Source organism: Equus caballus, chromosome 6 (genome assembly GCF_041296265.1).
Source record: "Equus caballus isolate H_3958 breed thoroughbred chromosome 6, TB-T2T, whole genome shotgun sequence".
Classification (NCBI taxonomy): Eukaryota; Metazoa; Chordata; class Mammalia; order Perissodactyla; family Equidae; genus Equus; species Equus caballus.
The window spans coordinates 52,657,923-52,685,009 of NC_091689.1; the positions used below are offsets into that span (position 1 = coordinate 52,657,923).

At 44.1% G+C, this 27,087-nt stretch overlaps 1 protein-coding gene across 5 annotated transcripts in view; it reads left to right on the top strand.

The window, feature by feature from the left end:
- Positions 1-27,087, top strand: part of ETV6 (ETS variant transcription factor 6) — a 223,290-nt gene that overhangs the window by 47,832 nt on the left and 148,371 nt on the right. The gene's annotated exons all lie outside the window — the stretch shown is intronic.

Below are 27,087 nucleotides of genomic sequence, written 5' to 3' on the forward strand. Positions count from 1 at the left end.
CTAAAAAAGGGTAGAGAGCCTGATGCTATGAACTTTAGCTTTTGGAGGGGATTATTCACTTTTCCTCAGTAAAATAGTGAATCAGTGTGCTCTGAGCCTCTGTGCTGGAGAGGCCTCCTTACCTTCTCGGCCCCCCGGGCCTCATTTAGACAGGCACCACGTTTTCTAAAGACCTCAGGTTTAAGTGCTAGAGAAACAGTAGGGCCAACTGGACTGTCTTTTGGGAGCAGCATGGATGAGAGAGTGTCTTAAGTGAACTGAGCACTAAGGAATTCTTAAATGGACAGGTGGAGAGGGCGGGCGAGTCCCTGTAAGGCTTGCTTCTGGCAGCCCAGCTGCTCCTCCAGGCCCCGACTGCTAAGAGCCAGGTATTTCCAGCACGATTGCTTCCATAGCTCTGTGTGTTTGCTTTCTGATGGGGCATATAATTTACCTTTCAAGTTCTATAAATGGAACCAGGGGTAAAGTTTTGACTCTGTTGGACGTATGACCTGCAGGTTGGTTTCTCCCATTTGGGGAGCCCTCTGCCTCACAGTGAACATTTTGTACAGTCAGGTAGACCTCTCCGCCAGAGGACCGACTCCTGTGTATTTGGAAAGGAAGACAAACCTGTATTTTGTAGAAAGGGCCTATTGTTCCAGGGAGCGGTTGTGGCCAACTTCTTGGGCTCCTTTGGCTGCCTCTGAAGAAGGAATTGAAGTCAGAATGCTAATCACTGACTTGCACAGACATCAACAATCAAACCTCAGGGAACTTATAAGAAAGTAAACAGAAGTGCTCAATTTCAGATTCTGGAAGAAGAGCAGCAGTGTAAGAGAGGCACAGATGAAAAAACTGTGTTGGTGAGAACATGAAAAATTCTCCTTCCCTGCTTCTCAAATGGGTAGTCTTAAAAATAATAAGGAAATCCTGAGGTGTGGGCTCATTTTCCATGACCAGGAGTGGTGTGGCTGGAGCCTTACTCTTTTGGAGGTCGTCTCCTTTGCTCAGAGCTGGAGCGTGTGGGAATCACCCCCTCTCTGAATTCCAGGATTTCGTCATGTGAGCTGGATACAGACTTTTTTATTCTGGGTCTGCACTGTGTTACCAAGGACCACCTCATGCTCTTGCTTGTTCCTCTAATTCCACATAGCAGGCTGGTGTTGAGAATTCTGTCATCATGAAGAGCATTTTCTTCAAAATGTGAGAAGTTTTGGAATTGTTGAACCAGTATGTAGGTCCTCGTGGTTGGGGGGGGGGGGTGGTCCATGAAATGTTCCCAGTTTGCTTAATAAACTCTGACGATTTCCCATCTCTTAGTGTAAGGAGAGAATTATTTTCCCTTCAATTACTGCCCTCCAACCTCCTTCGTATAGATTTATGTATTCTAATCTGGACCTTTCTTTGATTCAGGGCCAGCTTACACAAACTCCAAGTTGTATATGTGGCAAGTGGCCAAAATGACCTATCCTAGAGTACGTCATGTTGGAAAGGGCAGATGTGGCCTGGGGAGACCTGCCAGTGACCTGACTTGTCTCTCAGCTGATTGTGTCACTTCACAGGACCGTATTTGCCTGTCACTTGATGAGGCTGGACTGGAACATAGCTACAGTAATTTTAGTCTCAGCCTTCTCTCCTAAATTATAGCATATAAAGTGCCCTTTTATCAGGATTCATTTATAAGCTATTTGAAGTCTATCCATTCTTCTCTTAGCAGTTGTGTTTACAGTTCTTCAGCCTGATCCTTCACAGTTCATTGGGCAGAGATGTTATCCCCATCCAGTATTCTGTTATCCTTATCTGTGTAGTGAGCGGACGTCAAAAGCTGTCCTTTCTCTCCAAGTTAACCTTTGTTTCCAGCAGGAGAGAGCTCTAACCACCGCATATGGTCTTGATCTCCTGTAACCAAAATTGGAATAAGTCACAGCTGGGGTTCATGGGACCAATGGGAGCATCTCAAGTTTAGGGCTGAGGAGTCTTGATGAGAAGGATTAACAGCGTGGACTAGGGGTTTGAAGACACATGGAGCCCTCCTCACTGTTGGCTCTTTGAGGAGTCTTGTTGTCTTCCTAGCTACAGACTAGACTGGGCAGGAAGCTTCCTGAAAGATTGGAAATTTGCTTGGGGACTTGGCTAGAAGTGCCAGGGTGCCATGCTCTGTTTTCTGAAGGAGACTTGGAGCTGAGGGGCCTCATCCCCAGGAGGCACTTCCCATTGGCTGCTCGAAGTCTGGAGTTTGCTCCTGTCTTGTTTGCATCCCCTTATACAAGTCTTGCTCTGTTATCTTTATTAACACCATTACAAGTGGTGGCTACCATTTGTAAACCAGCACCACGTGGGATGAGCATTGTTTAATTCTAGGCATGTAAGACTCCTGCACGTCACCCTGCCTGGCTTCTGATCTCTCAAGCCAACCGTTGGAGCTGTTAATGCCTTCCGTAAAGCTGAAACGCAGTGCCGCTCAAGCAACTCTGCTTTTCTGCTGGTTTATTTCTGTTATCCTTGCCCCCACCCACCTTGTTTTTCAGCCATCAGTGAGTTTTTATTGAGTTACTCAGACATTCAGCCAGACTCGGGGGGCGGGGAATAAAAAGGTGTTGTAAGAAACTGTCCCAGAATGTAAGGGACTTAAAACCCATTTGAGAAGGGACAGCCTAAGCACATGAAAAGTGTCTAGCAATATCTGCCCACGGATGGAGTACACCACAATACGATCAGAGAAGGAGAGCTCTCGCTTCAGGAGTGGACAGGGGAGGCTGTATTGAGTGGTGGTCTCACTATGCGGCCTGAAAGCTTGATTCCCCCCCTTTATTTTGTATGTAATATTTGATATGTAACACAAGAAGATGTGTGAGTTACAAAGCATAGTTATAAAATGGACAGTCTGAACTTCCGTCCAACTTAGGATCTAGAATACTACTGCCCTGCCTGTGTCCCTTCTCGTGTCCAGCCTCTGCCTTCCCACCCGAGATAGCCACTGTCTTGAATTTTGTGAGTTTTATTCCTTAACCTCTTTTTTTTGGTAAGTCTTTGTAGAACACGTGTTTTCTTTGGAGATGTCATAATTTTCTGTAATACAGGCTCTCTGAAGGCAAACAAGGGCATACATGATGGTTAATTTTATGTGTCAACTTAGCTGTGCAATGGTGCCCAGATATGTGGTCAAACATTATTCTGGATGTTTCTGAGAAGGTGTTTATGGATGAGATTAACATTTAGATTGGGAGACTTGAAGAGTAAAGCAGGTTGCCCTTCATAATGTGGGTGGGCCTCACCCAATTAGTTGAAGGCCTGAATAGAACAGAAGACTGACCTCCCCTGAGCAAGAAGGAATTCGGCAGCCATCAGCCTTCACAGCTGACCTGCAGCATTGGCCGTTGCCTGGGTCTCCAGCCCACCAGCCCACTCGTCAGATATGGACTTGTCAGCCTCCATAAGTGTATGAGCCAATTCCTTAAAATAAATTTCTTGCTATATATATGTGCACATCCTATTGTTCTGTTTCTCTGGGGAACCCTGACTAATACAGCATATCACGCTTCTCTGCCTCTCATGTGGTTAGCATTACAGAATAGAGTATTTTTACGTCAGGAGATCAACAGTATATTAGTCACATGCTGAGAAAACATTTGGCTGATTCTGGTCTGGGCCTTGGAGGAGAAGCCTTGATTTTCTGTAGAAGACCATTTTTGGAGTACTCTTTTCTCCTTTTTAGTACTCTGTCCCCTTCCAAAGTCTTATGGCTTTCTCTGGTCACTCACATCCCCCCTCCTGTAATGCCCCCCCCAGATACACCCATCCCTTGCCAACACACGGACACAGTCCCATCTGTGTGTTTCCTTACCTTCTATGTGGAACCCTGGTTCTGCTCATCACCAGGAAGATACTTAGCCTCTCTGAGCCCCTGTCTCCCTGCGCCCCAGGTTGGGCCGAGTCGTCAGTCTGTATTTGTTATGTGTCCCCATGTGCCGGATACTGATCAGGGTCCTTTACCTGTTTGTCCCTTGTTTTCCTCCCAACAATCCCAGGTGGTGTCTGCTGTCATCATGCTCAGTTTGCAATGAGAAAATGGCAACAAAGTTGTAGAAATGGGATTTGAATCCAGGCAGTCTGACCTCCAAGCCCCTGCTCCTAACGCTTTTAAAATACGTTGTAAATTGGAAGGTGGTCTGCAAATATCAGATCTGGCTATTATTAAAATACTCCGCTGCCTTGGGGCCCTGTGCTCTGCCTGCTGATAGCTAGGGCATATTGAGGAACTCATCCAGGCCAATGAGGTCATTGGTAGGAATGTGTTGCCCTGCCTGGAAAGCTCTGGTGTTTTGAGAGAAGCTGTCTGGCAGCCACCGTTCCTGAACACCAAGGAGAAGTTGTTATAGGGGGCCTTTAGGATGTGATGGTTAGTGGTGGGTTGGGTCATGGGCTTCCCTCAGGTCACACCTAGAAAGCCGCCCCCTACTTTGTGTTTAAACAGGTCCTGGAGGCTACAGGGTAGCCCCTGGAGACTAGACCCCGTACTTGACTCAGATGAGGACGTGCTAGCTTGTATGGTCAGAGGCCTCAGCAAGGCATGGCCAATATCTGGCACCTCTCTCCTGCCCAGGACCTTGGCAAATGTCGTGAAATAATAGCAGTCTTCAGAATAACCAGTACTAACCAGCTGAATTGGGCAAATAGTGTGAAAGGCCTTTGACCATTCTTCCAGAGAACTGGCTGTCCCCAGAGAATTGAGCCTGGCCTTAGTCTTGCCTCTCTTTTCTCTTTTTCTTTTCCCGACCATATTTCTCCCAGTTTTCGACACTAACCCCACCCATTATTCTTGTTTCTTCAGTGTTTTTAACGCTTTTTCCTGTTTGGTGAGAAGTGAAATGGTACCATACCACTCAGTTTCCAAAACTGCTTCTCCAGGAAGGAGTTCCATCTTTTCATGGAGACGAATGTAGTGTTTGTAGTAACAGTGGTACATCGAGAGGGCGGTCACACGCCGGGAGGCCTAACGGGGTCTCTCCCTGCGAGGTTATTTTCTCCATCTCAGTTGCAGATGGAGCAGAAGTTATTCCATTGAAGTATAGAAACTTTCTTTTTAAATACCTCTCTTCTTTTTCTTCATGTATCCTGGTCCCCTCTCTTCTGTGCTCTCACATTTAGACACTGGTATGTAGAGAGATTGTTTCTGATCCCAGATTCCTTTCTGGAAGGAAAGAGAATGTTTGTGTATGCCATTGTTTTCTGTGAGAGATTCATCCTGCTCCCTCTGCTTTCCAAACCTTTCTCCTTAAAGCATTTTCAAAACGTCAGTCATATAAGGTAACAATGGTTTCTGGGACCTTTTGGGAGCAAATTCTTATTTACTCAAAAATTAATACAGAGGAAGACTCATCTGAAGTCGTGATTTATATGTCATTTCCTTGCTTTCTTCAACATCATTATTTTTGAACCAGTAAGTATTTTGATCAACGTTTTTTTGAGGAAGAATTGTATGGTATTTCCCAGCCTTCCTCCGTGGGTGGAATTGCATCACTGAATCACTTTTTTCTCTATTTTTTCTGCTTTCTGTCTCCTGTTTTGTCAAGGCTCCAGCAAACTCCAGCCCTTTTGCAGTGTTTTTCAGTCCTGAAATTTTAGGCTGGCATCTGTGATTGTGTTAATTTCCCATCATTATTTTCCAGCTCATCGGGGAAGCCTCATAAAAACAAAGCATTTTGTTGAATCCTCAGGCGGAGGGTAGAACCCTGGTCAACATGGACCCTCCTGTCTCACTTGTTAGCAATCACAAAAGTCAGAAAGAGTGATCTCAGCAACTGTAGGCAAAGTGAAGTACATTTTTTTTTATTTGCCTTTACCTTATTCCCTATTTCATCCCCCAGTCCGTTTTAAAGGATAAAAATGCTATTAAAAACATTCTGTGAGTGGTCAGGTTTTTAGCATTTTAACCTGGTCTGAGACTTAAGATGAAATTCCAGCTCTAAAAGTGGCCCCGTGTGGAGTCAAGGACCCGGACACCAGTCTCAGTCTCACTGCTTCCTAGAAACGTGGCCTGGGAAAACCTCTCAGAGATGGATCACATCATAGATGGGGATGATGTTCCTGGTCGTGCATCCGTCAGGGTTCTCCAGAGGAACAGAACCAGTAGGGTGCATGTGTATGTGTGTGTGTGTGAGTGTGGAGAGAGAGAGTGTTATTTTAAGGAATTGGCTCCTGCGGCTGTAGAGGCAGGCAAGTCCAAAATCTGTAGGGCCAGTCTCAGGGAAGAGTGGATGTCTGAAGTCAAGTCTGAAGGCAGTCTGGGGACCGAATTCCCCCTTCCCTAGGGGACGTCAGTCTATTTTTTCTTAAGGCCTTCAAGTGATGGATGAAACCCACCCACATTATAGAGGATAATCTGCTTGACTCAGAGTCCACTGATTTAAATGTTAATCTCATCTAAAAAATTACCTGTGCAGCAACATCTAGACTGGCATTTGGCCAGAGATCTGGGTTCCCCGGCCCAGCCTGTTGACATGTAAAATTAACCCGCACACCATCTCTCGGGGCTTTGTGAGCATCAGCTGTGAATAGCCAGGAGCTGAAGGCGTGTGTGGGGGAGACAGCTGTCCTTCAGCACTTCTCTCGTCTCCTCTCTCTCTGCCTCCTTTACCTCCTGAATTTTTCCCCTCTTCCCTCACTTGTACCCTTTTCCTCCTACTTCTGACATGTGCCCTCTTTCTCCCACCCACTCTGCCCAAGGTGGGGGCATGTGTGAAGTGAGAATTAGGGAGAACACCCTGGTGTGTGGTTAATTTCTAATGGAAAGAGAACAGATCTTGAAGTCATTCAGGTTAATCAAGTTGATTAACATTCAAGTTAATTCAGGTTAATCTCACCCTTTTATGATCATGGGCAAGTGAATATACCCCCCAAGCCTCTGGTCAATTATTTCTAGAATGGGGATAATGATATCTATTTGATACAATTCTTGTGATGATTAAATGACCTAACATACCCATGTACATTTCCCTGGCTTCCAAATGTTTGCCCATCTCAGAGTGTTTTTTAGATGTAAAACATTACTCATTTTGACCTCTTTCAGGCTTTGTGAGCCTAGACTTCCCATTAAGATCAGATTACCTGTTTTACTATAGTTGTAAACCATCGTTTTAATAAAGTCTCCTAGTGAATGGTCTTGTATGTTTCCTGAGGAAACTAACATGTTTCCTTTCCTGTTTCTCAAACATGCCAAGCACATGCCTACCTCAGGGCCTTTGCACATGCTCTTTCTTCTACATGGACTTCTTCCGCCAGATAACTGCACAGCTTATTCCTGCACATCTTTGAGGTATCTGCTCAAATGTCACCTTCTCAGAAGGGCGTTTCTGGACCACCTGATATAAAATAGTATACTCTCTTTCTTTCTGTTGTACTTACTTTATTTTTCTTCATGGTACCTATTTGAAATAAATATTTAGTACCTCTTTAAACCTCCTACTAGAACAATGGTTCTCAACCTTGGATGTTGATTGTAATCACCATTGGAGCTTTTATAAATTCTAAAGCCATGCTGCCCTCAGAACAATTAAATCAGAAACTCTGGGGAAGTGACCCAGGCCCAGTATTTTATAAAACTTTCCAGATGATTTTTGTGTGCAGCCAGGGTTTAATCTAGAACCATACTACAGAGAATGTGGACTGGTAGCCTCGGCATTAGCCGAGAGCTTATTAGAAATGCAGGTGCTAGGCCCCACCCCAGACCCAGAGTCTGATCCTGCTGTTTGGGAAGATCCCCAACATCCCCAGATGATTTGGATGCCTTTGAAGTTCAGGACACACTGCACTGGGATGGAAGCTAGTGGCATCATTGTGCTGTAGTCTTAGAGCCAGAACAGTGCTCAGCATATAATGAACCCTCACTAAATATTTATTGGATGAATGATGAATTAAATTTGGAGATAAGAGGAGGAAGGAGTTGATAAGAGAGAGAGGACAGAGAAAGAGAGGGAGGGGAAGACACAAAAGAAAACAGCTCTGCCCTGCCCGTGTTCTCTGGGCGCAGGTATAACCAAGGCTGCTCTTTCCTGTTCTCTGTTCCCAATCAAAACTTAACCAGCCTCGTGTCCAACATCTCATGGGCTTGCCTCCAGCTCACTGTGCTTTCCAAGGTGACAGCTGACTAATCAAAGATGTTGTGATAATGAATTGTCTAACTAGCCGGCCCTGCATCTTCTCCTTAAGCATATATTTGATTAGGGGCATGCTGAAACCAATTAACCAATTAAGTAATAATTCAGGAAGCCTTCATGGACTACCTACTACCTGCATGTCTTAACATGACTCTAAAGGCTACGGACCAAAGATGGGAAAGATACAACTTACAGTCCAGCAGTAGAGACAGTTATTTAGGTGAATAATTATAACTCGAGGCAAAAAGTGGTCAGTGCTGTAAGACACGTGTAGACGGAGTGCTGTGGAAGGTCAAGAGTAAGTGATTGTTACAGATTGGGGATCAGAGTAGACTTCCTGGTGGAGAGGGCAGGGGACATTTGGTTTGGGAAGGTGGATGGCTGGAACACAGGACAAGTGAGGCATGCTCGTGAGTCTGGGCTATCGTGAAGGCGGTTAGAAGGCAGTGAAGGTGTTGGAGCACGGTCAGTTCTGCTTTGGGAAGATGATGATGGCTGAGAAAGGTTGATTGGAGAAAGGAGATGAGGGATGCATCAGAACCAGTTTGGAAGTGATTACAGATGATATCTAGGTTAGATGGCAAGGCCCTGATCTTGGGCAGTGGCAGTAGGGTGTAATATATGGAGACAGTTTTGAGAGGTTTTTTGAATATGGAAGATTATGTCTATCTTTGTTATTTAACAAAAATGAATAGGAATTCTTGGGGTGACAAAATTGATAGTTTTGTGAGCCTATACTTTGAAAATCCTACAATATTATTTAATTATAAGTTGTTTCACTTTCATTGGCCATCAGATAGACTGCATTAGTGGAGAGTTAAACACTCTCTTTTTCTGAGAGCTTTCAGTCAGGTTAGATCCTAGTGGTTATTTATTTTGGCTGTTTTATTTTGAAGATGAAGAGAATGAGACCAAGGTATAAAATGATCATCAGAGCTGGGAACGGAGCTCATGCTCACCATTATTGGATATGCATTGAGTGCCAGGTGGTTCGTATAAACATTGTCTCCTTTAATCCTTGTAACAATCCTACTAACAATCCTAGGTAGCGTTATTTTCATTCTATTATTTTTTTATTGAGATATAATTGATATGTAACATTGTATTAGTTTTAGGTGTACAACATAATGATTTGATATATATGTGTATTGTGAAATGATCAACACAATGTCCATTTAACTTCTGTCACCACATATAGTTACAAACTTTTTTCATGTGATGAGAACTTTTAAGATCTACAGCCTCAGCAAGTTTCAAAGATACTGTACTGTATTGTTAACTATACTCACCATGCTGTACATTACCTCCCCTGAGTTATTTATTTTATAACTGGAAGTTTCTACCTTTTGATCACTTTCACAGCCCCCCACCCCCACCCCGCCGCCTCTGGCAACCACCAATCTCTTCTCTGTATCTATGACTTACGTTTTTTTTTAGTTCCATAGAGAAGTGAGATCATACAGTATTTGTCTTTGTCTGACGTATTTCACTGAGTTATTTTCATTTTAAAGGTGAGAAAACCAAGACTCAGAGGTTAAATAACTCATGCAAGGCTGCACAGCTAACAAGTGGCGTATCTGGGATTTGAACCCAGGTCTGTCCCAACCAAGGTGCATTCTTCACTGCTGTGCCCTGCTAGCTCCTGAATCAGTACTCTTTCTCACCACTGATGGTGAGTCAACCTTATTAAGGAAGGTCAGACATTGTTTTCCTTATTCTTGGACAAAGTTTTGTTTTCTCTGATTATCGTAAATTCAAGATTTATGACAGTTGATTCTCTCTGTAATGTTGGTGATAATTACACATTGTGACCTTTGGAATTAAAGGCTTTGAGTTCCTTAGAAAATCGCCATTATAATAGGGGATAGAGGAAAACTAACCCAGATCAGAGAATTTCTATCAGATTCCTTTGTTAGGTTTCTTATAATAATCAATAAATATTCAGCAGTCCTTTCTTCAAATAAATAGGAGAGCTCAGGGAAATCATGACCTTTGACCTAACTGGATCAAGCCTGCAATCTTGGTAAGAGGGAATTTGCTGAGCACTCTGGGTCTGATGTGAAGAGTTGAAGAAAGCAACATCTTGCTTTCTACCCTTGTGTTTAAGACCATTTGGATGCCATTAGGTGGAAAGCAGGACTGTGATCTGTGAATTGGGACTGATTTATGCCACCAAGTTCTTATGAGTAGGTGCAGATTCCTTCTCTCTTAAATCATAAATAATAAGTTGGATTTTGATTGCAGGAGTGAAAGGGGCAGTGTGGTTAGCAGGGAGCTATCATCCTAGCAGGTGTTTCAGAAGGTGGAGCTGGGGTACTTCTGGCCTTCAGTGCACACAGGTAGATGGATTCTCCTGAGCCTCAGAAAACTTTTATTTTGCCTGTCATTGTTCTTCCTGCACCGTGTATGTTAATGTTCTCCTACTCCAAATACGGCGGCAACTGCTCAGCTCCATTTTCTTTCTTTTGCCAAGAAGCAGGCAAGCAGCTCTGCCTTCCCAAGAGAGGACACACTTGGAGCCAAGGGTGCCACATTTTCAGCTCTGATGGTGATTGCTTTGGTTCCTTATTTCATCACGGATTAGGATGCACAGGCAGTGCTAAGTGACACACAGCCCATAAAGCATGCCTACTTCCTGCTGATTTCATGGTTCTGCAGGAGAGGCCGTGCACGGGGATTAAGAAAGACTGGAGCAACGAGCAGGGGTTCTGTGGACTATTTACTTACCCTAAAGGGAATAACTGTCCTTTTGAAAGGAACACAGCTGCTTTCTTCCATTGTATAATAGTGTGATGCTGTGGGGTGTGTGTGCGCGCACACGTGCTGAGGAGTAAGGAGCATCCATCCGTCTCTAGCTGTCATGTCTGAGAACATTAATAAAAGGCTCAATCTCATGCGCCTGCAGGTGATCACAGGACAGCTATTGAAGCATCCAAAGGAACAATGTCTTTGTCTTCTGGCTCCTTTTGGCAAAATTTGGGAAAGCTTGTCCAAGGCTGCTCCTTAGAGGATGTTCTTTCGGACAGTTCTTCTATAGTTTGCCATTGTTGATGATCACCGGGAAGTTTGCACTCAGACAGACTCTAGGCTATGAGTGGCCCTGCTATTCCCGAGTGCCCTCCTGGTCGGTGGTATCTGACCCTCACTGCTTCCTGCAGCAGCGTGTTCTGCAGCTGATCGATGTGGATTTTCAGCGGAGAATTAACAGCCTGGAAGTGGAGTTCGCTGAGTCTCCACGACCCTCATCACATGCAGTGTCTTTCAGGCTGGAGAGAAAAGAACAAATAGAATGCCAGCGTTTGAAACAAGCTTCTATAAAACATTGGGGAAAAGTCAGACTTTGTATAAATCCGAGAAAGAGAGAGAGAAAGTGAGGCCCATAATCAAAGATTTGAGATAGCTTTGGGAAGTTTCCAAAAAATAGTGCTCCAAAGTGAGCAGTACTTGGGATGTGTATTTGAGAAGCTCTTTCTGATGCCGCCATCACACTGGTGGCATCGCCCCACACTGGGCACCCTGTCGCCTGACCAGCTCCCTCCTCTCTGTGGAGTGGTCATCCTCCCATACCTCACCTTCCTTCCTCATCCCTGCCAGCCCAAAGTCTCACACCCTGCTTGACTGCCCCCTACGTCTGTTGGCACCTCTTCCCAGGCTAAGTGGGTATTTTGAAGTGACTCTGACTGGAGTTAAAAGTGCATGGCAGGACTGGCTACACAATTTGCGGGGCCCAGTGCAAAATGAAAATGCAAGCCCCTTGTTCAAAAATTGTGAAGAATTTCAAGGTAGCCACAGCAGAGCATTCAAACTAGCCCAGACAGGCTCAAACAAGCACAGGGTCCCTGTGCAACTTCACACATGAAAACCAGTCTGATGCTCAATATTGTGTTTCTGAATAAGCAGAGGTCCATTTTAGGGCTACCTGACTCTCAGGCTCAGTCAGTGTGAGGACCTTTGGCAGATCCCTGACCTGTGATTCAGAAAGCGTCATTCAGACTGGAACTGCCCAGGGTCTGAGTTTCTCTCTCTTTTTTGAAGTTGTTGGGGCTGTGCAGAATGTATGTGTTTAGTGCTTTGTCCAGTCCATTAGGGCAATCAGTGTGGTTTCTCTGGCATCTTCAGAAATGGAAGCAGACCGGATTAAATCAAGGATGTTGAAGCTACTCCGGGGCTAGCTAAGCTGCCACCCTGTCAGCAAGCCCACAGGGAGAGGAAGCTGAAGCCTAGGCCTTGGGGAGCCACGTCAGTGGAGTCTGGGATCCATTTGCTCCAGGCAGAGGCCTGCGTCTCAAGTTAGGAGGCACTGCCTCCAGGTCTAGCATCGTATTGATGTTCTTTGGTGAAGAAGTGTAGTCCTTGCTCAGAATTATTTTACAAGCTCTTTGGGCAATGTAACGCATATTAAAAATACCAACAAGCTTTAGACCCGTGGAAGATACTGATCTCCCAGGTCTACAACGTGGTAGAGACACTAAGTGCTGTAGGTAGGGGAGTGAAGAGATTTCCTTTCCTGAAGGACAAGCTTTTGTAGTGTTTCCTGGACTGAGATGAAGTCACGTCAGCCCGTCTTCACTCACCAGCGGTGGTGAGGAAGGACTGGCTGACAAATTATGAAGCCAGCCCATTTGTCATTTTACAAGATGCTAAATAAAGATGAATTTATCTCTGGCCAACACCAAGAGGCCTCAGTGTTTCGCACGGTGAGAGTCTCGAGGTGCTGTGGTGCCTTTGGGGTACTAGGGCAGAGTCACGGGGAGCAGCCTGGCCAGCAAGTCTTGGGGAGGAGAAAAGCAAGTTGAGGCACTAAAATCCAGCAAGGGTGGGACTGGGGAGAGGGACAGGAGTGGAAATTGGGGAGTGGAATATTAGGACTGCCAACAGAGTCTCTTCCCCCTTTCTTCCTTCCGCCTTCACACTGGACCATTCGGCTCTTCCCTCACTGAAATGGGAAGTGGTCATGTGGTGACATCCTAGGCATGGGCCTCTGCGGCATGGGCATCCTGGCACACTTGCTGGCCCTGAGTCATCCGGGAAGTGAAGGCGTCTTGTAGGACCTCCTCAGGCTTCTACTGTACAGGAAATGTCTGGTCTCCCACTAATCAGCAGCTATGAACAAGACTAGTGCTAATTTGTACAGATTTGGCAAAGGGGTGGAAGCTGGTGGTTATTTGTATTAGTGCTGATAGAAAGAGAAAGAGTAGATACCTGAAAATATTCGGAGGACGTTCTGAGGATGCTATTAGCAGGTTCAGTCAGCTACAGCCTTCATCTTTAAAAGTCACAGAGCAATTAGCACAGTCATGCCCCAAATGATCCTTGGAAGCACTGTCACAGCAGAGTTCTGGGTTAAAGTAAAAAATCTGATTGGCAAGGCTGAGTTGTGTAGCAGAAAGAGCATAGGTTTTTGGGGTCGGGAGATAGTTCTGTGTCCAAATCTTAGCTCTGTTACTTACTGACTCTGGGACTTAAATTCTCTAAATGTTGGTTTCCCTATAAAATCAGGATAAAAATTTCTTGCCCAGTTGTTTTAGAATTGAACAAGGTAATGTTTATAAGATATCCAGCAGAGGGTCTGGCACCCTAGAATATAATAGGTGCCTAATTAATGTTAGATTTCTTGTTTTTCTTATGAGAGTCAGGATGCGTGTATTCAGTTCAGTCATGGAAAGTTGGAGTAGTGGGAAAAGCCACCTGTTAAAATTTATGGAGTGAGCTTTTCACCTGTGACCAAAATTGTCTATGACCTTGGCATTTTTAAGAGCTGTAATTAGGTAAGAGGATATCATAGGTTAGCTCTGTAGAAATTCTAGAACTTGAACATTATGCTTTTGTTCGCTTGGAGATGGGGCTAACACTGTAAACTTAGCTGGCGGGACTATATGTTATAATTAGGGGCAGGGAGAGCTGGAAAGTTGAAGCCCATAGATAATCCCAGTGTCTCATTTTAGCCACTAACAATTCTTCTCCCACCAAGGCTGCCAGAACTGCTAACAAGGAGAAAAATTGACTGGTTTGAGTTTCCTCACCTTGTCTTCTCCCCTGCTCATCCTCAGCAGAGGTGCTAATGAACAGCAAAATGGCCAAAAGGCGAGCAGCTCCAGGGAGGAGAAGCAAAAGGCTTAGATAATCTACAAACTGGATAATCGGTTTGAATGATTGAATTAACTCCAGTAGAAAGAACAAATCCACGTGGAATACATTGTCAGGAGCTAAATTAACACATGAGAAGCAAAGCTTTCCTTTTCGAGTTTTGTTTTGAGTCTAGTGGTAGATATTTTGGGACACTGTCGCCTGTTACATCTGCTGACTGAGGTTGGGGTGCTCTGAAGGAGTTAAACCCTTCTAAGGACATCCAAGGGGTCTCACCCTCTCCTAGCCTCCTTACCTCCAAGTATAGAATCAGAAACCAAATCGACTTCTCTGAAAATAAAGAGAATTGAGATTGCTCTCCCGAGCGCCAGTCCTCAGGCACTCCCTAAACTGAGAGAAATGGATGACCCCAGTGTTTCAATCTTTGCCCGTTGCCAGGCAAGGCCAGTCCCAATGAGGGAGAGGCGTTTTATTGTCTGCCTTACTTTAGCCACTATGTGGAGAAGTCCTCTAATGTAATTAATGCTGTGGTGCTCACACTGTAGTGTTCATCAGAATCACCTAGAGGGCTTTTAACAACAGTTTGCTGGGCCCCTCCCCTAGACTTTCTGGTTTAGTGGGCCTGGATTAGGACCAAGAATTTGCAAATCTAAAAAGTTCCCGGGTTCCTGGGACCGTACTGTGAGAACCACAGTGTAATGAATAAGAAGGTGAACTCAAATCAGTCTACCTGGGTTTGATTCTCAGATCTCTCACCTGATAGTGGTGTAACTGGGTGATTATGGTTTTGGGAGTCTCTTAGTGCCCACGTTTTCTCATTTGTGAAATGGGCATACTAATGTTTCATAGGCTTGCGAGCGTTAAGTGAATTAATACATAAGCCTTTGGAATATTGCCTACTGTGTCGTAAGTATTCATTGTAGACCAGCATGACACAGTTTTGGGCTCCTTGTAACAATCAATATCATAGCTGATATTTACTGAGCACTTACTATATGCCAGAGACTGAAGAAGCCCTTTACAAGGATTATCACATTTAATACCTGTAACCCTCTCTGCTTCCTTTCTCGCTTCCTGCCTCCCTTCTTCCTTCCCCTTTCTTTCTATCATCCCTCCTCCTCCTCCCTCCCTCCCATTGTCTTGCTCTTCATAAACAGTATTGTTACAAAATTAATAAAATATTGAATAAAAAAGAAAATGCACATTTGTTGTCATGAAGTGTGACCTTCAAGAGTATGAGCTCTTTGGGGACTATCCCCTCTTCTTTGTCTCAGTGTCGCACTGTGGTACCAGGCATGTAACCAGAGTTTGGTGAACGTTTATTACACAAGTCGTGTCATCCTTACAAATCAAACTAGATTTATCCATCAGTGTTCTCTCCTGGTTCTTTGTCCTGTCCTGGCTTCTCCTAGACTGACTCATTGGTGAGTTTAGTCTCTGTTCTTTCTTCCCACAACTGCGGGTACACACATGCCAAGCCAAGGTAGTATTGCTAACTGTTTGCGAAGCTTTTATTTCACTGGCTGCTACCTGGACTACCTGTCAACATTTCTAAAACAAGTGCCCCTTGGGACAAGGGCAGGTCTTCTTGAGAGCCTCCAGGAAGCATGTGGGACCCCTGGTTGGGGAGGGTGGAACTCGTACTTCTGAGAGTTCCTGGAGAGAGAGCAGGCCATCTGAAGCCTACCTGTGCTGCCTGACCCAGCAGAATTGGCTTTGGTCTGAACCGCACCCCCCCCCCCGCCCCCAACATAAGGGATGCTGGTCACCTGACTCTTGTTCTTGTAGGGCTGTTGGTTGTCAGGTATTGCCCGGTTACAGTTGGTTCAAACTCACAGCGAAACTATGACTACCTCCAGATCGCAAGCAGGTCAACTGCCTGAGTCTCCGGTTACTCTTGCACTTCAGGTTTCCCTCCGACAGGTCCTAATAGGGGCTAGTTTTGCAGAGTTGATGTGGCCAGGGCTTATGGCAAGGTTTAGGATTTCTGGGTACAGCATTCTTAGCAGGTGTCTCCTAGAGCGAGAATGTGTTCTGAGGGTTTGCAAGGAAGTTTCCTCCCATGCAAAGCGTGTCCGTGGATCTTTAGTATTTGGAGCCAATCATGTGGATTGGGTCTGTGCCGGTCAGCACCAGGAGAATTTATACTCAGGGGAGAATCTGTAAACTATGTGATGTTTCAAGGGTTGATTTTCTCATTGTTTCTCTTTGCTTGTCCCATGACTGGGTACTACATAAACATTGATTGAGAATCTGCTCTGTGCCAGGTACTCTGCTAGGTACTAGTGGGGGTGAGGGAATAGAATACAGAGGTGAATAAGACCTGGCCTTCAGGAAGCCTTTTTTTCTGCTCTGTGTATCAGTAGAGGGTTGAGTGGGTGACAGGAATAAGCAGCTGGGGGAGGGGTAACTGAGAAATAATGATAAGCCTTAGAGAAGTCGGAATGAAATATTAACTTGGAAAATTGTTTAGACGGTTCACTAAGGTATTTGTAGTAAATATGTATCTAGATGTGGCATTTGTCTGGGTGTATGATCCATGCCAGAGAACTTTGCAGGCTTCCCAAACTGGTTGCATGTGACCGGCGCTCTGCATTAGCACAAAGCTGTGTAGGGGAGACCCTCCTTATTATATGACACCAAGATTTTGAGTAGAGCTACTCTAGTGTCTTATCCTCCTACCGTTGGGTTCTCCACCTTCCCATTTGGGAAGACTGGAGTTTTCTGACCATGTATTTCTCCTATCATGAACTTGCTACCACCCCCATCTCTGCCCTTTTTCCCTATCAGGTTCACCATGGGTCAGGGGGCATCTTTTCTCCAGGATCCGTTCCCTGCCAGGAATTGGCAGGGAGCTTTTAAGACTTATAGTTCTTTTTTTCTTTTTACTCAACACTTAGTCTGGTGCTAAATACTTACATGTCTTGCTGTGAATATGTGTGTGAATGGATTGGTCAGAATTCCAAGATTGAGTTGCAAGAAAATTCTTTTGTTTTGTGTTGGACATGGCTTGACGTGAGAAAAGGTACTGACAAGGACTTGGCAATCCTGAGGGTTTCGTTGGAAGGACATTTGCCTTAATGTGTTGACCTATTTTGTAACAGACCAGGATGGGGTTTCCCTTTTACCTACTATTTCAACAAAGTTAAGTGCATTAAAAGTCTATCTCAAAGGCAATATATGTTTTTAAAATTTCAGAATAGTGTTTGCAGGTGAGTTACGACTTCCTCCTCTTTGTCTCATAGGACTCACGTGTATACTCTTAGCATCTGGACTGCTATATTATTTTGAGTGTTTGTTACTGTCTCATATGACTCCCTCCACTTGCCTCAAGGGTGGGCAAGAATCGTGTCTTACCATTTCTGTGTCTAGGATGGATTCATGGTGCCTCTCATTGGCACACAGTATGTACTCAGGAAATGTCTATGTACTCAAGAAGCGTACTCAAGAAGTGATCAAATGAATGGATACCTTGACTTCTGAGAGTTCTTAAGGGCATTCCAAATGGCAGAGGGATGTGTTTGGAAGAAGAGGCATGAGGAGGCAAAGGGGAGGGGAGAGGTCAGTTGTATCCAGAACTCAACAGTAGTTTCATCAAGAAGCATTACCAGAGGGGGCTGGCCCAGTGGCGCAGTGGTTAAGTTTGCATGTTCCACTTCAGCGGCCCAGGGTTTGCTGGTTCGGGTCCTCAGTGTGGACATGGCACCACTTGGCAAGCCATGCTGTGGCAGGTGTCCCACGTATAAAGTAGAGGAAGATGGGCACGGATGTTAGCTCAGGGCCAGTCTTCCTCAGCAAAAAGAGGAAGATTGGCAGCAGATGTTAGCTAGGGCTAATCTTTCCCACCCCCCTAAAAAAAAGAAACATTACCAGATATTATTGATTGGATGTGGGGAAAATGATCCAGTTGTTCAATATCCTCGACCATGGTTATATTGGGTTCCCACTACGCACACAGCTCGTGCAGTGGATAGGGAAAATTAAAATGATGTGATTCTGCATAATCTAAGTGGGAAGATAATCTATCAACACAAATAATTTAAAAGTACGAATCCATTCGGGATTAAGCATATGAGTGCTTAGGCTGGAGAGAAGAGAAACCCCTCCTCCTGTGTGTCAGATACTGTATAATACTGAGATCGGAGCCTTAGACTCACACACAGGATTTCATTTAATCTGTACAGCCTTTCAAGATGGGTGTCTTTATCTCCAGTTTACAGACAAGGAAACCAAGATTCAGGGGCCAAGTCACTTGAGCAAAGTCACCCAGCTAGTAAATGTCAGTGTCAAGATTTGAACTTGTCGTCAGGGAAGAGATATTATCTATACTGTGGAGGGTAAGTAGGCTATGAATGGGCAGAGGGAGAAGGACACCAGTTTGCAGAGGCCCTGCCTTGTAGCTAGCTCTGAGGATGTAGCCTTCCCAGCATATATATAAACACCACCCTGGATGACAGGCTGTTGAATGTGCTGTGTGTTTAACGCTCCCAGCTGGGAAACTGGTACAGGAGAAGCCTTATAGAATACAGATGTGCCCACATCCCATGGGCTACTAAGGCTGTTTGTACGCACACACAAGCCAACTGCACGTCTCATGGGACTAACTTTTCTGACATAGGCACCACATAGAAATCATCTGTAAGGGCCCTCCTCCTTGTAGTAGCAATGTTCGAGGGAGCTTCCTGTTCTATTTGTGGTGTCCATGTTTCTTTCAATCATTTTACACCTGTCCCTCATCCATATCACTCATGAAGTTACTTGAGGGGAATATTAATCCTAAAGAAAGACTCAGGGAATAAGAAATATGAAGAGCTAAGAAAATATAGCCTCGAGTAGAACTGGAGCTGGCTTTCCAGTTAAGACTCTTGATTCAAAGTGTGAGGAGTGAACTCGATTTACATCATTATAAAAAGTGAAGAACATGTTATAGCACATGTTCTATATAGGCTGCATCACACGTGTTGGGGAGAAGACCAAGGTTTGGTGGTCCACAGGTCCGTGCAGGGTGCTACAACCAAGTGCCCCTGTGATGGCTCCATGGGAGCTGACCCTGGCAGGAGAAGGTGGCTCTGTTTCCAGTTACAAGACTTGGTGATCCGTACTTCAGTACATGGGGCTTAGATAAAGGCTCCTGTTGCCTGTCTGTTCCTCTTTTGTTTTTTGTTTTTTTGCTCCCCAAATGCCTCCAGTACATAATTGTATATTTTTAGTTGTGGGTCCTTCTAGTTGTGGCATGTGGGATGCCACCTCAACATGGCCTGATGAACAGCACCATGTCCACGCCCAGGATTCGAACTGGAGAAACCCTGGGCCGCAGAAGCAGAGCACGTGAACTTAACCGCTCAGCCACGGGGCCGGCCTCCCCCCGCCCCCATTCCTCTTTTAAGCTAGATATTCGTTCAGCACAGAGGAGTAAATTAGGGCTGGATTATACACTGGTAAGCACTAGTATGCCTCACAAGAGAATAGTCTACACCTTAAAAATTAGATTATGTTACTTTACAGTGATAGAGGAGATGGGGCTGCCCTTGAGGTTGTTTGGAGATCCCCTTCAAAGTTAAGACTTACGACACTAGTTTTACTGTCAAATTGGATCATAGTCATTTGTAATTAAAGGAAAGCATTTAAACGTATGTATTGTTTATTAAACATTTAAACCACTTTAAAAGATTTTTTTAATTGAACCTTTTTACGTAGTAACCAGCTACCTCTGCCTGACTTCTTCACCTTTAACCATATACCCGCATTATTGTTTCACAGTTGTAATCAGTAGTTTATCTAGAATCTAATACTGCTTTTAGCATTATTTAATATTGAAATAATAGTATGTAATATTGTATGTAGGGCTTTATAGTTTATAAGACACTTTGACATGCGTTATCTCTGTTATTTTTGATAGCTCTATGAATTGCACTGACCTGACCTGCAACAGTTTAAGGTCCTGTTTCTAAATTGAGTTTTGCTCGAGTGTGACAAACCATAGCAGTCAACATGATCTAGCTTTAGCCTTATCACTGTTTCCTGCCCAGGCAGGTAAGATCTGCTAAAGGAAGGAGCAGTTGCCAAATGGCCAGGTGTGCCAGTTCGTGGCCTACAAGGGGCAGCTGTCAATTGAACTTTGCCCATGTTTTCAGGATTTTATCTGATCTTCTGGGTGTACTGATGAGTATGCTCCTGTGGGTGGGAACATTTGGCTTGGAGACCTATTTAAAGGCTTTGTACCTTTAGCTGAAGAAACTTTCTGAAGGTCCTGTAAGCACCAGCTGTTAGGCAGCCATCTTGAAACAGGTAGGGGTTGGATTGCCATTCCTAATAAATGGACTCTCCCAGGATCTGAGAGCGTTGCTCCCTGGGTCACCTACTGTGCTAAGAATGGAAAAGGAGGTATGACAGGAGTAGGCAGTTTCCTAGTCCTATTTGGTATGACTGCTGGCAGTTTGATGATTCGCTCCTTAACCTCAAGGCAGTCTCAACATAACTGACTCATGCCATGGGGGAAATAGTGGCCTTTGAACTCCTGGTCCAATACAATCTTTACTTTGGTTAGATACCATCTTGATCTCTGGAAAGAAACGTGCCCTGGGCTACTGTTTTATTGATTCTTCTCTCCACAAAATAACTAGTGTCTTTTAAGATTTTTTTTTAACCTCACATGCCTGAAGTTGAAGGTCATCTCTTTTGTAGTGAACCGTTTTCCCTGTGGTGTGCCAGTTGCGTGGGTTACGGCAGGAAGACTAGCTGTCCTGGGTTCTATCCCTAGGTTTTTTGCTGATTCAAAAAGGCATTTAGTGTCTCTCTACCACTTTTTCTACATTTGTTAAATAAAGAGGGGAGTTCATGAACATGTATACGCTTCTGGGGGACTTTTCTGTGCAAGTGAAAATTATTATTGATGCAACAGCAGGCCTTGCTGCCAGCTTCGAGGGGTGCCTTTTACTCTCCCTGGAAAGAAGCCAGCAGTAATGATAGAAACACAGTGCTTTTGACTTTGACAACTCCTCCCTTCCCATCCTTAAAAACACACTCCACCATTTAAGAGAACAGCAACAGACCTTCGGCAGAGCATATGGCCTATGCATGCCTTTATAGGTCTTTGGGATTGTGATGAGAAAACCCTACCTTTCACTTGCTTCCTGATACCTTGGCATTTTAGAGGTGTCTGGAAAGAAAAGTGGCAGAAAAGCAGTATAACCTGCTTGACAAGTCTTATATAAACAGAGGAAGTCCAATAAGGCTCCTGGTCTGGGATTGCCAAACTCAAAGAAGCCAATTGTAGTGTGCACAAAGGTGCAAGCGACTGAGACCCAGAGAGCTCCTAGGAGGCCTGTACGCAGGCAGGACCCAGAGTTGTAAGGACTGAAGGTCCATCACAGCCCGGGAGTCCAGCTGAGTTCAATGACTGTTGACTGCTTGGTAAGATGGCGTTGTTACCTGAACTGCCCATGTTGCTGGGTGGACACCTGACAGTTGCTCTTGCTCTGTTATCCCATGACCCTGTCACCTCAGTCCTCTAGGCTTCATCTTACAGGTGTAGATAACGGTGTTGGTATCTCTCTCCACTGGAGAACGTGGGTGGATTTGCGAGCTTGATTTTGATTTTCCTTTTTTGCTTTGGAGGACGCAACAATCAGCCCATTCGAGTGGAAGCAGAAGGAGACAAAGCCTTTCCCATGGCCCCTGTCCCTCAGTGGGCTCCCATTTGCCCTTCCCTAGAAAACTGTATTGTTCAAATCATGCTTCCAGGAGATCAGAGAAGGTGCGAAAATGCCTTTCCCAAATATGTATACAGGGCAGCTTTACTACAAGTCAGTGAATAGGGGAACCCTTTGACACACTCCCTGGTGTAACCCTCTCCTTGGTTCACATCCTTTCTACTCCATTCTAGGCCAAGTGCCTCCAGTGCTTTTCGTAACCCAGAAAAGGTGAAGATGAGACCACTTTTTGTGCCACTGCTCTTTGTGAACAGGAAGGGTTGCCTGGGAGAAATTATTTAAGTCTAAAGTTTTATTTTAGGAGTGGCTCTCTCCACTGCAATACGAAGAGTCAGGAATAAATCAAAAAGGCAGTTTTTGATCTTTAGGATGCTGTGATATATAAAATAAAAACAGTCTCCTTATTCAGGGTTCTTTCTCAGCACCTAGCACCTGGTGTTTAACAACAAAGATTTTGGTGAAAATGTAACTAGACGGCTGAATGAATGGGTGCTACTTAAGTCCAAGTATTTCTCTTTCCTGATCAGATGGTTTTCTACTTATCCAAAATTACATGTAGGAAGAATTTAGGATGCTTACGGAGAAAAATGGGTGCTGTGTGTTTCTCCATACTATTTCTATATGAAAGCAAGAGCTTGCTAAGCTTTCGAAGTCTTTGGAGGTTTTGAAATTACCCACTGATATTCTCCAGAAGAGAAGAAAGAACAATTTTTTTCTACCTTCTTGGCTGATAAGGAAAAGCGAATTTCAGAAAAACATGGGACGGAACAGGAAGTGTTTAGAGGTTTAGTCATACTTGTTAGGTATGAAAGAGCCCCACTGCATTCTCATATTGTTTCTTTTATGGACTTAACACTTCCTACTTTGAGAATACCTTCCTCCCCAAGGGCTCAAAGCTCTTTATAGTCATTAATCTTCATCCTGCTTCTTTTCTTAAAAACTTGAAATGTTAACTACCATTTAGCTGGTGTCATACCAGCTAAATCGTCCAGCTAAAAGCATTTTCTCTGTCTGGGTCTAGTAGCTCAGTTGAGAACATGGCCCTATTGAAGGCAATAGGGGAACCAATAGTCCCAATTTCCCTGGGACTTTCCTGGTTTTAGCACCAAAATCCCACATCTCAGGAACTGCTTCAGTCCCAGGTAAAAGAGGACAGTTGGCCATCCAAGCAGGTGACCAGTGCAGGTAGCCCTGCATAACGAGAAATCCTTCTACCCCAAGGTCCTCACCTTCAACCTTCAACCAACTGCCTTAGAAATGCCCTAGACCATAGTATGTGAATGGTGCAGTGCAAATCTTTAATACCGCTTGGCAGAAGAAGATTCTAAGCACACAGTCATGAAATTAGAGAAATTCAAAATAGGTAGAGAGATCTTTGTGTCTACAAAGTAAAATTTCTGATTTCTTGGGGGTTTTTTTTTTGTCTACTCTCTCTCTCTTTGCTACAGTATATGGTGAAAAACGAAAACAGGAACTGATAACTACCTGATTTCTGAAACAAGAAGTGTGATTTCAGATACTTCTGTTAGTCTCAGATTTTTCATCTGAGAAATGAGGATGCTAGTCTTGATTTCTAGGGTCCCTTTCTGCTCAAATGTACTAGGAAAGAAACAGGAAGTAGGAAGCAGGAGAGGTCAAAAAGAAAATGGACTCCATTTCCTTTAATACGCTCTACTCGCAAGGAGGACATTTTCCATTAAGTATAGATTTGTCCGCATACCTAGGGCATTTCCACCCGTCATATCCCACCCCATCTTTTTCTACCATCTTACACCATGTTGTTTGAATGCGCTGCTTGTCAGTGCCAAGGAGGGAGTGGGTGGCCACCATTGTTCTCCAGGTGCACCTTGTTCTTAGGACATCCTGATACCAGGCCTAAATACGTTACCCTGGGTCAGAATATGCTCTGTTCTGTTCAAATTGCCCAACTCCAGGGTAGCAGTCATCTTGTGAAACACTAGAACTTTCAAAAACTTTCTGATATATTTTCTACTGTCTTCCACGAGTCCATGGTACCACTTTCATTTTGCCGAAGATCCTCACTCCTCATTTTGGGGAGAAAATGTAGAAAGATCATGGCTTTGGAATCTGACATACCTTGATTCAAATTCTAGCACCACTTATTGTGTGACATTGGAAAACAAGTTCTTTAAGCTTGCTGAGATGTGGTTTCTTCATTTATAAAACGGAAAGATAGCATATCTTAAGTGTCTGACACATAGAAGATGCCGAACGTATGTTATTTACCTCTTCATTTTCCCTTCGCTCTTCCCCCTGCACCATGCTCCCTGACGTATTACCTTGTTTTCATTCTTTCCCTTCTGTTTAAGTTCAGAGGTTACAGAAGAGGTGTATGTTACAGGTAAAGGAGAGTGAGTGTATAGTGAGGGAGGCTGATTGAATTGTTACCCCAGGCTCTCCTCCTGACAGCTCATACTAGTCCACGCTGCTCCTGAGTGTTATGGAGCCAACTGGGAAACAGGTGTCATTAGCAAAGAACCAGTTACCTCAATGCAGGAGATCAAGTGTGTTCGTGATTAGAGCAAGGTAGGCACCTTCCACACCCCCTAACCTATGCTTGCTGATCTTGAAGAGTTGATCTATAAGTCCAGGTGAAGCTGCCACTGACAGATGGCCCCCTGTACTGGTTGTTGTAGCAGACAGAGGGAAAACCTCTACTCAGCAGACCACTTGATGTTTCAGCTGTAGTCACTAACATGTTAAAAGACGCAAATACACGTTTTCCCTTTGGGCAGAGCATGGGTAATAGTGTTACAGAAACTACCTTGAAATCTCTCTCCTCGAGTATCTCCCCAGTGCAGATAGATGGATTATCTCATCATGCCAAGACATGCAGACCTGGCCGTGGCCACTTCTGCTATTGCAGCATCTTTATGGGAATTGAGTCTTTTGATTTCCATTTTCCCATTTTTTTTCTTTGCTTAAAAACAAATGATTTGCAAAGGCACTTGAAAGTGACACACACACTATGATAGATAATAGTTTTACGTGAGCGTTGTGTCTTTTGTCTTACAGTCCTCTATTCTGTGATATCTTGAGCCTACCACAGATGGGGCCATCAGGACATCTCAGGAATAACCATGTCTCTATGTTTGTATCTCTGTATGTCCTTAAGATTCACCACAATGCTGGCACAATACTTGTCATTGATATTTATTAAGCTTTTTATGCGTTAAGCCTTATGCTAAGTTCTAGTGTATCATCTCTTTAATCTTCACAACCTTTTGAGGTAGAGCCAGTGTTGTTATTACCCCATTTTAAAGATGAAAAACTGAGGTTTAGGGAGTTATGTAACGTGTACGTAGTCATGCAGTAAATGCCGGAACCAAGGTTTGGAACAAGCCTGGGTGCTTCCAAGCCATAGCTCTGAGCCACCACTCACTCCTGCTCAAAAACATTTTTAGAACTGAATGGAGAAATCTAAGGGAAAGGAAGACGTGGTCCCTAGACTCTAATCTTTTGTGATAACAATATGAAACTTTCGTCTCTTTATTTTTTAATTTTTTTTGAAGAACGTGAAATTCTTTTTTGTTTTTTAAAGATTTTATTTTTCCTTTTTCTCCCCAAAGCCCCCCAGTACATAGTTGTGTATTTTTAGTTGTGGGTCCTACTAGTTGTGGCATGTGGGACGCCACCTCAACATGGCTTGATGAGTGGTGCCATGTCCTCGCCCAGGATCCGAACCGGTGAAACCAAACTCTGGGCTGCCAAAGCGGAGCGCGTGAACTTAACCACTCGGCCACAGGGCCGGCCCCAAAACTTTGTCCTCTTTAAAAGGTCATTGAAATGAAAGTTGAAAGGCTCCATTCTTCATCTTCTTCTTGGTAAGAATGGGCAAAATGTCTTGGTAATTTGTGGTATGTGTTCCAAAGATGGCCCCTTTTAGTGACGTTTGTTCCTGCTTCCAAGCCTCCTCCTTCCTTCTAATTCCATGTGTACCAGTGTTTATCTGCTGCTTAATCCACCCACCGCTTCGTAGGCATTTGTAGTCCACCAACATTCACATGGCTGCTTCTACTGTAAGTACCTTCACCTCGATATCAGCACAGTACAAGGGTCATTGACCTCCAGTTGAGTAAGCCTTTGGCTTCTTGATGCCCGTGGGAGGTCGGGCTCAGGGAACTGGTCTTTGGAGTACTTCTGAGTGAGGTCAGAGCTGCTGTGTTGCCTAATGTGATTTTTAGAGTAGAATGGCGTGTGGCTAAAAAACAGTATGACTGAGCTCTTAACCCCATAACAGCCCTCAAATATCCATGTAAGTGTTGTCTCCTTCAGAGTTTCAAAAGTGGTCACTTAAAAAGACAAAATTTACTTGAATTGTACACCTCTTGATTGATATCATGGAAGAAAGCACCTAGATTTTGCTCTCCGTAGGCTCTGGGTTCAAAGACTGGCTTGTCACTTATTAGCATTATGCATATTATGTAACATTGCTGAATCCCAGTTTTTTAGTCTTTAAAATGGGGATGAAAATGTCACGCTTATTTGATTGCTGGGAAATTTAAATGAACTAATATGTGTGCCTGTTACACAAGAGTTGACAATAAATAATACTTTCTTTTCCTTTCCCCTTAAGTTTTTTTCCCCTCTAGACTTCCTCATTTCCATCTTCTCAGAACCTGGCAGTGCCAGGCAGGTGTTTGTTGAGTCAAAGAAAAATGTTTTAGAAAGGTGTTCAGATCATTCATTCGTTCACTTACCAATTATTAGTTGCATACCTGCAGTGTATCAGGCTTGGGGTAGTGCGATCAATAACATAGTCATAGTCTGCGTCATCACTTTTTAAAGTCTAGCTGGGAGAAAAACATTACACAGATTAGAGTAATGAATCACTTTGGTCCTTGAGGTGGGATTTAAATTTTGGAAATAGCCAAAATCACTTGGTGTCAAGTCCGACGAGTATGGTTTTCAAGCTATACTTGAAACTGATTTTGGTCAGATACAAGAAATAGCAATAAACTGTTACCTGTAACTGGTTCTGAAAGTCCTAAGAGAGGTGCTTCTAAAGTATTTTTGAGGAATAATGGCATCAGTGGCGTAAGTATAAGCACTGTCTAGAGTGTCTGTCTCATTAGGCAGCAGAGTTGATGGGATGGGATCATGGTAGGGATTGTTCCAGAGACTTAGAATGG